Source organism: Psammomys obesus, unplaced genomic scaffold, assembly GCF_907164565.1.
Source record: "Psammomys obesus unplaced genomic scaffold, mPsaObe1.curated_primary_1811, whole genome shotgun sequence".
In the NCBI taxonomy this organism is placed as follows: domain Eukaryota; kingdom Metazoa; phylum Chordata; class Mammalia; order Rodentia; family Muridae; genus Psammomys; species Psammomys obesus.
Genome location: NW_026595981.1, coordinates 12,746,962 through 12,760,270, shown reverse-complemented (window position 1 = coordinate 12,760,270; position 13,309 = coordinate 12,746,962). Strand labels below are relative to the sequence as shown.

The window sequence follows — 13,309 nt, the reverse complement described above, 5'->3', positions numbered from 1 at the left end:
CTACAAAACAAGTCCAGGACAGCCAGGGCTACGCACAGAAACCCTGCCTCGAAAAAGCAGACCAAACCAAACCCAACAAACGAGAAGTGTGTCATCGTGCCAGGCTATTTTTTTTTTTTTGTTCTTGTTTAATTTCATTTTATATTTTTAACTTAGGTGTGGGAGTGTTCTGTCTGCATGTATATATGTGTGCCTGGTACCTGTGGAAAACAAAAGGCAGCTTTGGATCCCCTAGAACTGGAGCTACGGACGGTTGTGGACCACCATGTGGATGCTGGGTACTGAACACAGGTCCTTTGAAAGAGCAACAAGTGCTCTTATCTGATGAGCCATCTCTCCAGCCCTTATTTTGGTTTTCGACCCCCTGACTTGCTTATCTGTGGGTGCTAGGTGTCAAACCCAGGTCCTCACTCATGCAGATCCATCTTCCCAGCCCTGGCCCTTTACTTTTAATGACACTCTATCCCCTTCTCTCTAAGTCTCCCCAGTGGGTCTCAGTACCCCACCAGGAGCTAGAGGGCCAAAGAGTGGTAGCAGCAGGAAGCCGAGAGCCCTTCCAAGGCCTCTGGAGGGAAATTATCCTGGCCTGGAGCCACCAAGGTCTAGGCATCTGTCTAGGTGACAGACACAGATGGCTTCAGTCAAATGCCATGTCATTGGAACTCTTTGTTTTCCAGGACAAAAACTAACAAGATGATCTGTCCCTTTATTAAATCAACTCAATAAAAAAAAAAAAAAAAAAAAAAAAAGGAAGTAATCTACGTCCCCAGCCCTCCATCCGCTGGATACAAGCTGCTCTGTGACTCATCCCCTAAGTGCACTGGCCATCCCCGACTCACCTTTCCTTCCCTGTCTCAAGAATCCTCTGCTGCTGGCAGTTTGCTCAGTCTCTCTACAGCCACTGCAGCTGTGCTGACCCTACTAAAGACAGGCTTCCAAATACAGAGCCATGGAGGGGGAGGGGGAGGAGACGTGAGGCCCTTAAACCTGCAGGGGTGCACCCCCCCCCCAGCAGAGAGTAAAAAGCTACCGGGAAAAGGCCCTTCTCTGTCCCTACAGACTCTCCTCAGCTCAATCCCAAACTTAAAAACAGCTGTTTCCCCGAGCACTCCAGAAACAGCTCTCCTATGCTGAGTGCCTCAATCCTCCCAGCACCTCCCTCTGAACACTTAATCTGCCCCAGGTTCAGTTTATCCCTTTCTCAGCTCAAGGAAGAACCCCAGCACAGCTTCGTGACCAAGCACCCTGGTGAGGCACACGCAGCAGCAGCCTTTTGGGTGTAAATACCACCTCTTCGACCACCCAGGGTGATGAGATTGGATAAGTCAACTTAACTTCTGTGCCTCAGTTTGGGTGCTGGAGACATGCTCGGCTCAGCCGATAGAAGTGCTTGCCACACAAACCGGATGACATGTGTTGGATCCCTGGAACTGACATTACAAAAGGCCAGACAAATGCCTCATCTCAGTAGTCCTACATTCTGAATAAGAGACGGGGTACATTGGCAGAAACAGGAAGTCCCACCTCAAAACAAAACAACAGGGCTGGAGAGATGGCTCAGCGGTTAAGAGCACTGGCTGCTGTTCCTGAGGTCCTGAGTTCAATTCCCAGCAACCACATGGTGGCTTACAACCATCTGTAGTGGGATCTGATGCCCTCTTCTGACATGCAGGTGTACATGCAGACGGAGTACTCATACACATAAAACACATACATAAATAAGTATTAAAACAATGACAACAACAACCAGAACAAAAAACCAAGGTCAAAGGAGAAAACCAACTCCTGAAAAATTGCCCTCTGACCTCCACATTCATGCCATGGTGCATGCATGTGGGCATGCACACCACACACACACACACACACACACACTCTAAATAAATACATAAATCTTTCATAATAATAAATAATAGCAACATTATCTCCTCTAGAAAATAATAGTAAATAAACATTGATAAATACAGTAAAATTCCTACAAGCTAAGAAAGCTTCCTGGCATCCAGTAAGCATATAATAAGTGTGGCTGGTCCCTGGACCATCACAGCAGTCATGTGTGACAGGGACTGTTAACCGTGCTACTATTTGAGAGGTGTATTCAACAAGGAAGGCTGGGAACAAAGGTTTAGTAATAGGGCACTATCATGGGGGAAGCCCAGGTATACATGGTGCTGGGGAGGGTGGCTCAGTCCTAAATCCCAGCAGTCTGGTGGCAGAGAAGAGGAGGATCACACATTCAAGACCAACCTGGTCTACATAACAAGTTCCAGTTTGAACAGGACTACACCAAAAGGCCTTTTCTTCCAGGAGTGGTAGCACATATCCTTAGTCCCAGCACTCCAAAGGTAGAAGCAAGCAGATCTCTGGGAGTTCTTTGTTTTTTGAGTTTTGTTTTGTTTTTGGTTTGTTTGTTTGTTTTTTGAGACAGGGTCTCACTATGTACCCCTTGCTGGCCTGGAGCTCACTGAGCAGATTACGCTGGCTTCAAGCTCACTGAGATCCACTTGCCTCTGCCTCTCCAGTGCTGGGATTAAAGTTGTGTTTCATCAGGCCTGGCAAGACACTGTCTCAAAAAAAAAAAAAAAAAAAAAAAAAAAAAGACAGGAAGAAGGGAAAGGGACATTAAAAATTGAATGCTGAGGATGGTACTGCCCTTACACAGCGGAGCTATGACAGGAGTTCTAGTTGTGGACTCTAATTCACACACTCAGAAATATCTTTAACATGCTCCTTCTTCCTGTCAGGGAAATCTGAGAGGGCTCATGGATCGGCATCAAAATCCAGTTTCCACTCAGTAGGCCCAGAAAGGCAGTGAGTGTCTCAAGGGAGTGACGCGGGGCTTGCCAAACAAAATTAATTTCTTTTCTTTTTCATATTCCAGGAAAAACACTCTGGAGCCTCCTTAGGGAAAGGGTGCCACCAACCAAAGGTGACTCAAGGCTGGGGCCCATACCAGCTTCTACAGTGTCTCAGACCCCGTTGGGAGGCTCCTGGGCTGTCAGCAGTTCTGTAAAAGGTCAGCGCAAATCACTTGGGACGCGTTTGTGTCGGCATGGTCTCACACGAATGTTCGTCTGCCAAACCCACATATTCCTAAAAAAGAAAAACTTCTGCACTGTCTTCACTCTGGGGGCGGAGCAAGCAAGCTACCAGGGGCATTTCCCTGCTGCTCAAAGGGCTGCCCTCCTGCCTCCACTTATGGATGCTCCCCGTTCGAGAAGAATTCAACGAAGCCACCTATGCACACCCCAAACTTCCGAACAGAGGCAAGGAATCCGGTGAAACTGCTAAATGCCAGTCAGTGTTGTGTGTGGAAAGAAGCGATCTAAACGCAAGCGCGTCCTCATGGTCCAGGGCCCACCATATCTAGCAAAGGGTTTGAGCCGTACCGTCCAGCTCCACTGTAAACACTTAACAGAAGTATGTGCTCTGTCATCACGTTTCTAGTACTTCAAGACTGAGCTGGCTCAGCACAAGCTGTGGGGCTCTGGGCATTAATGGTTGCTGGGCAGAGGTCATTTTCGTTAGTGGTGGTGGAGTTTGCCTGTGATCCCAAGCACTCAGGAAGGCAGAAGCAGGAAGAACTCTGGCAGTTTGAGGCCAGCCTGACAGCCAAGGCTACACAGAGAAAGCCTGTCTCTCGGGGAGAGGGAGCAGGGGTTGGGGGAGGAAGGAAGAAAGAAAGGAAGGAAGGAAGAAGGAAGGAAGAAAGGAAGGAAGGAAGGAAGAAGGAAGGAAGGAAGGGGAAGAAAGAGAGAGAAGGAAAAAAGAGAAAGAAAGAAAGAAAGATCAAATGCAGGATGTTGTAACTTACTAAGATGCACAAAAACATCTGTGTATGCCTCACCCAGAACCAGTCAGGAGGAAAACCTCCTAGGGTAATGTGAAACCACCAGGCTGGCCCCAAACTGTCTTGGGAAAATTGACAGCTTGAGGTCTCAGAGGATTGCCAGCATGCAAAGGTCTGCAAGTCTGCAATGATTAGGTCTTCAATTTGTGTTTGCCTTTCTTTAAAAAAAAAAAAAGAGTCAAATGCAAGATAATCAGAGCTAACTATGTATGTTCATGACAGGAGCACACCGTACAGCCCAGAGTGGCATCAAGCTAATCAACCTCCTGAGAGTTGGATTACAGGTATGTGCCGCTAGGGTTAGGACCCACATGGAAGCTCATAACCAGCTATTACGCCATCTCCAGGGGATTCAACCTCTTTCCTCCTCCAAGGACACCTGTGCCCATCCATCACATACAAATACAATAAATCTTTAAAAACTATTTTTATAGAAAGCATGCACGGGGGCTGGAGAGGTGGCTCCGCAATTGAAGAGCACTAGCTGCTCTTGCCGAAGGCCTAGGTTTGGTTTCAAGCACCTACACAGCTCATGGTGGCTCACAACTGACCATAACTGCAGCTTGGGGGGAATCCGATGTCCTCTCATGACCTTTCAAGGCTGCTAGGAACATGTGGTGCCCACAGACACAGAGAGGAAAACACTCAAACATAAAATAAAAATCTAAAAAAGGGTGTGTACGTGAGAGAGACAGAGAGAGAGAGAGAGAGAGAGAGAGAGAGAGAGAGAGAGGAGTGGGTGTGTGGTCGCATGCCACATATGTGCCCTCCGGGTCCAGAGGAGTGAGTCGGATTCCCCTGGAACTACAGCTACAGGTGGTTGTGAGCCACCCGACGTAGGTGTTGGGAATGGGCTCACTGAAAGAGCAGAGATCACTCTTAGCTGCTGAACCATCCCTGCAGACACACAGCGCTAGTCTGAAGGATGCCAGCGCAAGGTGCATTTGAACTTGTCGCACGCTTAGTTCGCCTTCTCCGCCTGCTTGTGGGAAAGCTTCCTCACCCAGGTGATTTCTGGGTAAGATCTCCCTATGGCCTAAGCCTGTGGCTTTCTTGTCTTATAATGTGTCATGGAGCTCAGGAGCACGTATATCTTCACATGTTCCCCTAACCCCCACACCAACTGTCCCACACCAGCCCAGGCTCCGGTCACTCAATGGCTGCGCTCTCCCCCCTTCTCCCTGCTCAGCCCAGGAAACCCCCATCCACCTGCCTTGTCACTTCTGTATATACACAAACAGCGAAGCTCCCTCCCAGCAGGGCCCTTCCTGACTCTTACAACACCCAGCTCCTAGGACAGCCTGGAACTGAAACCAATCTCAGACCTGAACCAAGTGAAATCATTTCCGGAGCCTGGTCACCCCACACAACCACAAAGCATCTTCTCCTGAGCAAAGCTCCAAATCCAGCTTTGGGAAAAGCAAAGCTCTTAACTGCTGAGCCATCTCTCCAGCCCTGCTTTTAAAAATTACTTAGGGTGTGTGTGTGTGTGTGTGTGTGTGTGTGTGTGTGTGTGTGTTTGTGCAAATGTGTGCATGTGTATTTACACATGAATGCAGATACCCACCGAGGCCAGAGGCATCAGACCCTCTGGAGTTGTAGTTATGGGTGGTTGCAAGCTGCTCAACACAGATGCAAAAGCAGTGAGCCCTTGTAACAACTGAACCACACCCTCGGCCCCATTTTCTCTTTTAAGATACCATCTCACTATATACTCAGGCTGTCCTTGAACTGGAGATTTTTCTGAGTGCTGGGATTATAGGCAATGGACCACCATGCCTGCCTGAGTTGTTAATCTGTGGCTGTCCTGGAACTCACTGTGTAGACCAGGCTAGCCTCAGACTCACAGAGATCCATCTGCCTGGCTCTGCCTCCCGAGTGCACCACCATGCCCAGCTCTCTGATTTATTCTTAATTGAGTCCCCTTTGAGAGCAAGCCTGTTTTCTTCTGAGACTTCTGCAGCCATCTTATTAAATGCACTGAGATTGTCCTAATACATTTTTCCCCCCGAAATGTTGAAGCCTTTTATGTTCGGGGTGGGGAGGGGGCGGGCAGGAAAAAGCCATAATAAATGCACATGTTGGCCTTTGATGATCTTTGGAAGAATTATGTATTTTGAGAAGACTCTTCAGATGTATTTTGTTAACCTTGCCCTTGGCCCTCAGCCCATCATGATCCTTTTCTGTGAGTGGGTGGGATCACACAAGGATTATAGCACAGGCCCAGCAAGTAAGCAGTCAAAGAGAACTAACTTGGATTATGTACTGTTTGCTCACTCAGTGTACAGTGTTAACTGAGGCTCCCTGTCTCTGCCCGGAGTTCACTCAGGAGTTCACCAGTTCACTGACTAGAAAGTGAAGTCCATAACCCAGGAACTCCAAGGGCAATTGTCTTCTGAACAGAGCTGATGTTTTCCGCAGCCGGTTACTTCTGGCTTGCTTGGACTCCATCCTATGGGGCTGCGGGTCACTCCCAGAGAACATCCCTGTGGCAAGGACCCAGGCAGGGCTGCTGAGCAGGTAGGATTTACAGCTTGGCTCTAAATTCATAGTTAGGCTACCCTCTGTCACCCAGCATTCTTCAACGACTCCACAGTGTGAGGAGGGGTTAAGCCAGCTTTGAGCAACCTTCTACCTCAAAAAATTCCACCTTTCATCCCTCTATCGCTGAGCAGGCATGGACCTCTAGGGACCTCCGCTTCACCATCCTGTCTGCAGATGAACTTCTTAAACCACATAGACAAATTAATCTTGTTATTTCCAAAGCTCCTCAGAGGTGGGGGAGGGGGCGGGGTATCCCCCCTCCGTTCCAGTGAGCCACTGTTCTTGCTCATTATCTGGAGTATCCATCCTCCCTGTATGTTCTTTGAGACCTCCCTCTGAAATTTACAGTCATTCACCTCTGGTCCCCTGTCTAGCAAAAGGCTGCATTCTTAGCATCCAAAGCTTATAAGACGTGTCTGTCTCTTCATGTGTTCGCTGAAGGCGTTATGAGAAGCGACCATTGGTTAACTGTTGAAAACCACAAAGACCAGGCTGGAGAGATGGCAGTTAAGAGCACTGGCTACTCATCCAGCTTGATTCCCAGCACCCAAGGGGTGGCTAACAACCATCTGCATTGCAGTTCCAAGGAATATAAGGCCCTCTTTGTCACCTGCGGGCAGGGGGCATGAATGTGGGCACCAACATACATGCAGGCAAAACACCCATAAATAAAAATAATTAAAAAAAAAAAAAAAGCAGCCAGGCGTGGTGGTTTATGCACATAATCCCAATACTTTAGAACAGGAAGAAGCAGAGGCAGAAGGATTACTATGAGTTTGAGGCCTAACCTAGGCTACAGAGTGAGTTCCAGGACAGCTTGGTCTACAAAGTGAGACTTCATCTCAAACAAAAACAACAACTAAAACAAACAAACAAACAAACAAACAAACAAACTATCTAGCTTGGCAAGCTGGCTCATGCCTATAATCCCAGCACTTGGGAGGCTGAGGTATGGCTCTAAGGCCAGTCTGGGCCAATATAGAAGGTTTCAGGTCAGCCTGGGCTAGATTGGGACACTGTCTCAAAAATAACAACCAAAACAAACAAACAACAAACAAAAAAACCCCAAGAAATAAAACAAAAAACTGTAGTGCATCTAGGAAGCTGGCCACACTTCACCCAGCAAAGATGTTACAGGATCCAAAAACCCTAACCCTTTTCACGTGCCCACAGGCCGCCTCAGGGTTGTACTGACATCACAGAACAGGGCCATGCCATCTGCTGGGGCCAGATCAAGTGCCTAGAAGACAGCTGCCACCATTATCCCCACTCCACTCAAAAATCCCCTCCCCCAACAAGCCTTGTCTGCTCAAGTAGCTCTTCTGACCCCCAAGTATTCCTTTCTTCAGTGTTTCATCTCGTTTCATTTTTTGGTGGTGCTGGGCGTGGGCCCCCAGGGCTTCATACAAGCATTCTACCCCTGAGCTACACGCCTGGCCCCGGTGTTTCATCTTGTCTCAGCCCTTGCCAGGGTGAATAGATGGTAGGCCTCTTAAGGGCAGGGCCGCCTTGGTGAACCTTGTGCCCTAGGTCAGGCCTCAGCTGACTTGTCTGGCCAGCAGCTCTTAGTAGAATGCGTTAAGCAGAGTCTACCAGATCTGTTCCAGGGACGCTGGCCGCTGCATTGGCAGGCCTTGAGTGCGGCACAGCCCCTTTACCGCCACCCACCCCAGCTCAACAGGGAACCAATGGGGATATCTCCAAGGGTGTGAGCCTACAGCCAAGCCCCCTCAGCCCACTTCTAGTTCTGCCACAACTAGTTCTAGTTGTGATACATGGCCTCTACCGCTGAGGTCTCTGTTTCCTTACCTGGAAAGAAAATGAATATCGTCTCACAGGGTCTCACGAGGAAACTAGAACCACTAACCCCTGAGCCATCTTTCCAGCCCAAGAATATGTGCTGAAGGGATGGCTCAGCAGTTAAGAGCAATTGTTGCTCTTACAGAGGATCTGATTTCTGTTTCCAGTTCCAGGAACACAGCGGTACACAAATACACAGACAGCTAAACACTCACACACATAAAACAAATGCATCTTTAACATTTAAAAAAAGAACACACCCCATAAAGCTGAAGCAGGTAGATCTCTGAGTCTGAGGGTAGCTTGATCTACACACCAAGTCCCAGGCCAGCCGAGGCTACAGAGTAAGACCCTGTCACAAACAAAGAAACAAACAAACAAGGCAATTGGTGGAGGGAGATTCTGTTTTTACTCACCTGTGTGCATGTGAGCATGTGTATGTGTGTGTGTAAAAACAAGAGCTTGATCCACTCCACCATATCCCCAGCCCCCATGCTTCTTCCTTCACAGGAAGCCCTTTCCCACCGACTTCCACTCCACTCCACTCCTGACTGCTTACCCGTGGCACACCCTCCCAGGTGCCTTATCCCTCTGGACCAACACTAGCATTAAAAGAAAAGCCACTCAACCACCAGTCGTTGCTACCCTTCCTCATGTCACCCTCACGTCTCAGCAACCCTGCCCCTCCACTGCTGTCCCATCCCCACAACACATCTGTCCCGGCCTCCACTGTTTTGGCCAAAGAGTCTTTCCTCAGTAAGAAGCCTCAGAGCTCTACAGCCCACATGCAGAAATAACAGCAAGAGCTTCCATCGAAGGAGCGATCATTCTGCCTGGCGCACATGTGGGACCTCCTCTGACGCCTTCTAAGAACGAGACCGGGAGGTGCTCCGAAAGCTTCAGAGAAAGCGCTGGGGGGTCCTGCAAGCTATGGTGTTGGGGTGGAGCTCGATGGTAGGGCACGTGCTTGGTCAGCATGGGCAAAGCCCTCAATTTGATGTCCAGTACCACAAAACCAAGCCAAAGCATGAAGATTTCTTGGTAGAAATGTTTTGTTTTGGTTTTTGGTTTTGTTTCATTTGGTTTGGTTTGGTTTTTATTTATTTTTATTTTATTTTTTATAATACTTTCTAAGATTTACTTATTAATTCATTATGCATACAGTATTCTGCCTGCATGGCAGAAGAGGGCATCAGATTTCATTACAAATGGTTGTGAGCCACCATGTGGTTGCTGGGAATTGAACTCAGGACCCCTGGAAGAGCAGCCTGCTCTTAACCTCTGAGCCATCGCTCCAGATGGTTTGGTTTTTAAAGACAGGGTTTCCTGGCTGTCCTGGAAACTCGCTCTGTAGACCAGGCTGGCCTCAAATTCTGAGATCCTCCTGCCTCTGCCTCCTGTGTTCTGGGATTAAAGATGCACCACCATCGCCTAGCTATGTTTATGAATAATCTTTTTTAATTTTTTTTTTTTTTTGAGACAGGGCCTAACATACATAGCCCAGGCTGGTCTCAGACTCTCTATGTAGCCAAGGATGATGACCTTAAACTTCTGATCCCTTTGCCTCCACCTCCCCAGGGCTTGGGTGACTTATGTCACCACGCCCAGTTTATACAGTGCTGGGGACTAACTGAACCTTGGGCTTTGTGCATGCTAGGCAAGTACTCTAGCCCTCTACCAACCAAGCTATAGCCCAGTCCTGTGGCTTCTTTTGAAGATGAGGACTTTAGCTGATTTCTTAGGAAGGACCTTATCACATTGCTCTGGCACATTAGAGGTTATTTCTGGGTGGCTGGGAGCAGAGGGGACCAGACAGCAGAGCAGCCAGTGCAAGTACCATCTTGAGTCCACCCACCAATACCTAGCACAGGGCTTCAGCAGAGAGATAAATCCCGGCCACACGAGCCTTGCAGGCCACCAAAACGTCTTCCAACTCCCACATCAGGGACTGCTAGACCACAGTCGTTTTGGGTCTCCAGACCCACCTGTTCCTTGTCGTAAGGTCAGGAGCCAGCAGACCCCAGGCACCCCTCCCCCAGCTCATCTGGTGTGGTCAGAGGTGAGCCCTAGGCTCTAGGAAAGTCTCAACCCTGCTGCTCAGTATCAGCAGAATGACTTTAGGGAACTCTGAAGGGAAAACGGATGCCAAGTGGCGTTGCATCCTTCACTGAGGAAAACTCCCCACTCACTGGACTTAGATCCTCAGAGTCGGACGCCTCGCCACACTGAGAACTCTTTGAAGACCCTTGCTGCCACAACGACAACAAAAAAAGAATGGCACTGTCGTATTTTTTGAGATGAGAGTTCCATTTCCGTGGATTGTTACTGCGTTTATTGTTCGTGACTGGCCTTCCAGGCCATGTTAGCAGCATCAGTAAGAGGACATTCAGTTGCTCTGGTCCACCAGAAGTGGTGTGAGCCCAAGAAAGGCTTCTCGGTACTGAGGCAGATGAAGTCTGCCAAGGAAGACCCCTGGGCTGGCCCAGATCCCGAGCAGGTATAGCTGCTGGTGTGTCCTGAACAGACACACCTGCACAGCAGCCCAACAGCCCAGCAGCCAGGGCATTATGGGGAAGGAAAGCAGAGCGGCCCTCCTTGGGACTGCGCAAGGGATGAACCCCAATGGCCCGTCTGGCCTCCACTTATGTTCTAAAGTCTCAAGATATGGGTCTGCAAACACTTGTTTTCCTGGGAAAATCTGCTCCAAGGCTTCCCCAGAAGGCTCCTCCACACTCAAGAGTACTCTCCATTAGGTCCCTCAACCTCGTGTCCTTAAAGCAAACAGCGGCTCCTAAAAGGCTTGTCTCCTATACCCACCCCACACTTGTCCCTTTGTTTCTAATTCAATAGCCCTGTGGCCCCAAAACTCAGTGCCCAGGACAGCAAACTCTGTCCTGGGAGAAGGGCCACCTCAATTGCCCCTGTCCTCTAGCTAACAGGAGGGAGCTGGGAGCCGGGCCAGAGCTTCCGGGTCTCCATGGCCACAAGTTCAAAGTGGCATGAGAAACGACCTCACAAGATTTCTGCTTTGGGCCTCCTGGGAGTAGCTACTAAGTAGCCACAGGGAGGAACCTGCTCCAAAGGGCCTGAACTAGATTACAAACCCTAGCACAGGGCTCTTCATTAGAACCCTTGTTCCAAGGGAAGAATATTACCCCTATGAATGATCCAGCACCTGTGCATGTTTGGGAAGCATGGTTAGGTTATAGCTTTCCCTAGAACCCAAGAAGCCCTCAGACCGTGTCTTCCCTCTCTGTCACCTCCACTGAGCTATCCTAACCGGTCAGGGTCTCTCCAAGACTGTGCCCAGCTGTTTCCTTGTCTCCTGCTCCATCCAGCAGCAGAGAGTGGACAGGCGATTTCCAATCCCACCCTACAGGACGAAACCTCCTGTGACCCAATCGGGCGGCACAAAGATGCCACTCTCCTTTCCGATGGACGGCCCCAGGCCCCACTTCACAGCTGATCCAGCCGGGGCCACAACAAACTTCCCAATGAGATGCTATCGGGAAGGAGAGTCCCAGTATCCCGCACCTCCTTCAGACAACCTGGCTAACTCCATCAGCCTGTAAAGAACAGGGGTGGGAAGCCCCAGACACCTCCCAGAACCCTCTCTCCTGAGCCAGGTGGCTCTCGGGTGTTGCAAGAGTTAAAGGTGTATTTCCCGGGTTTCAGGCTGTCCAGGGAACAGGTGGAGAACAAGACACGTGGTTTTCTATCCAATATCACCTCTAGGGTGTCTCCTCACTATATTCTCCATAATCCCCTCGGCCTCTATTCATACAATAAGTAAATAAACAAATAAGGGAAATCTTTAAAAAAAAAAAATCTCTCTTCCTTAAAACACCCTCCCCTGGGATTTAGTAGCAGTATAAATTTCTTGGCGCTAAAACTTTTTATTAAAGGTGAGAAAAATGGACATGCCCGTGCTGGGGTGCAGGACAACCAATCACTCAGCGAGAAAACCGAGAGCACCGAAAGCAAAAAGGCCAGCCCCGGCCCCCTGGAGCTCAGCGCCCTAGGCACTTGGAGTCCGATGGGCGGGGGAGCAGGGGCGGGGACAGCGCTTTCTGAACTTTCCCCAGCCGGGTCGCGGAGAGATGCAGCTCCCAGGGGACCGGGTGGGACCAGAAAAGGGCTGAGCCGACCGGTGTCCACGGCGGGAGCAGGAAACGAGCCTCCCCTCCCCCTAAAAGGAGTTCAGCTCCCAGCCCGGGCCCCCGCCTCGCCATCGCCATTCAGCCTACGCCCCCAGGCCGGGGCGAAGCCGGGAGGGTGTCCACACAAAGCGGGGAACCGGGCAGCGGAGCCCCGGGAAGGAGCAGGCTCCCCAGGCCCCGCGTTCCTTCCCCGCGGCGCCGGCCGGCGACCCCTGCTCGGATCGCGGTCCCGGGGTGCCGCACGCCCCCTGCGCCCACGGCCGGGGACGAGGCGGGCAGCCAACGGAGGGAGGAGGGAGGGGCGGCCCGGGAACTGCCGCGGAGGCGCGGGCTCCCGGGGAGCGGTGGGCCACCGCGCGAGGACTCAAACTCGCAACGGCCCGGCCCTCGCGGCCGCGCCTCGGCGATGCTCCCGGGGAAGGTGGGGCCGCCGGGCCGGGGTGGAGCGAGGCGCCCACGAGCCGGCGGCAGGGGCGGCGAGAGCGAATCGGGGTCTTACCGAGCACCGCGCGCGCGTCCGCTCCCGCGGGCCGCTGGGGCTGGGCGGCGGGGGAGGGGCGCGGTTCGGCGGCGGCGGCGGGCCCGGCTCGGCGGCGCGGCGGCGCGGCTAGGCGCCGGGAGGCGGAGAAAGCGAGGCGAGGCCGGCTTCCTAGCGGCGGGCGGCGAGAAATGCAGCTGTCCCTGCGCGGCTGCCGGCGGGGCCACAAGTGGGGCCGCGCGGGGAGGAGCGGGGCTGCGCGCGCGGCGGGGCCCAGGCTGCGGCGACCCCAGGCCCTCTCCCCAGGTCGGGAAGCTGGCTTAGGGGCCGGGAGGCAATGCGCTTGCGAGGGATAGAGGCAAAGGGGCATCTGGGGGGAACCTTAGGACAGTCTCCTCTGGGCATTTCCGTGTCAGCCGCACTGACCGGTCCTCAAGAAGACCGGGAGGCTAAATGGGGAGTCTGGGACCTTCCCTTTAT

At 51.3% G+C, this 13,309-nt stretch overlaps 1 protein-coding gene across 1 annotated transcript in view; it reads right to left on the bottom strand.

Moving 5' to 3' along the window:
- Positions 1-12,900, bottom strand: part of Cuedc1 (CUE domain containing 1) — an 84,053-nt gene extending 71,153 nt beyond the window's left edge. The window contains exon 1 of the mRNA XM_055620298.1: positions 12,851-12,900. The gene's annotated coding sequence lies outside the window, so the exon portion shown is untranslated. The remainder of the gene's footprint in view (positions 1-12,850) is intronic.
- Between the last annotated feature and the right edge of the window lie 409 nt (positions 12,901-13,309).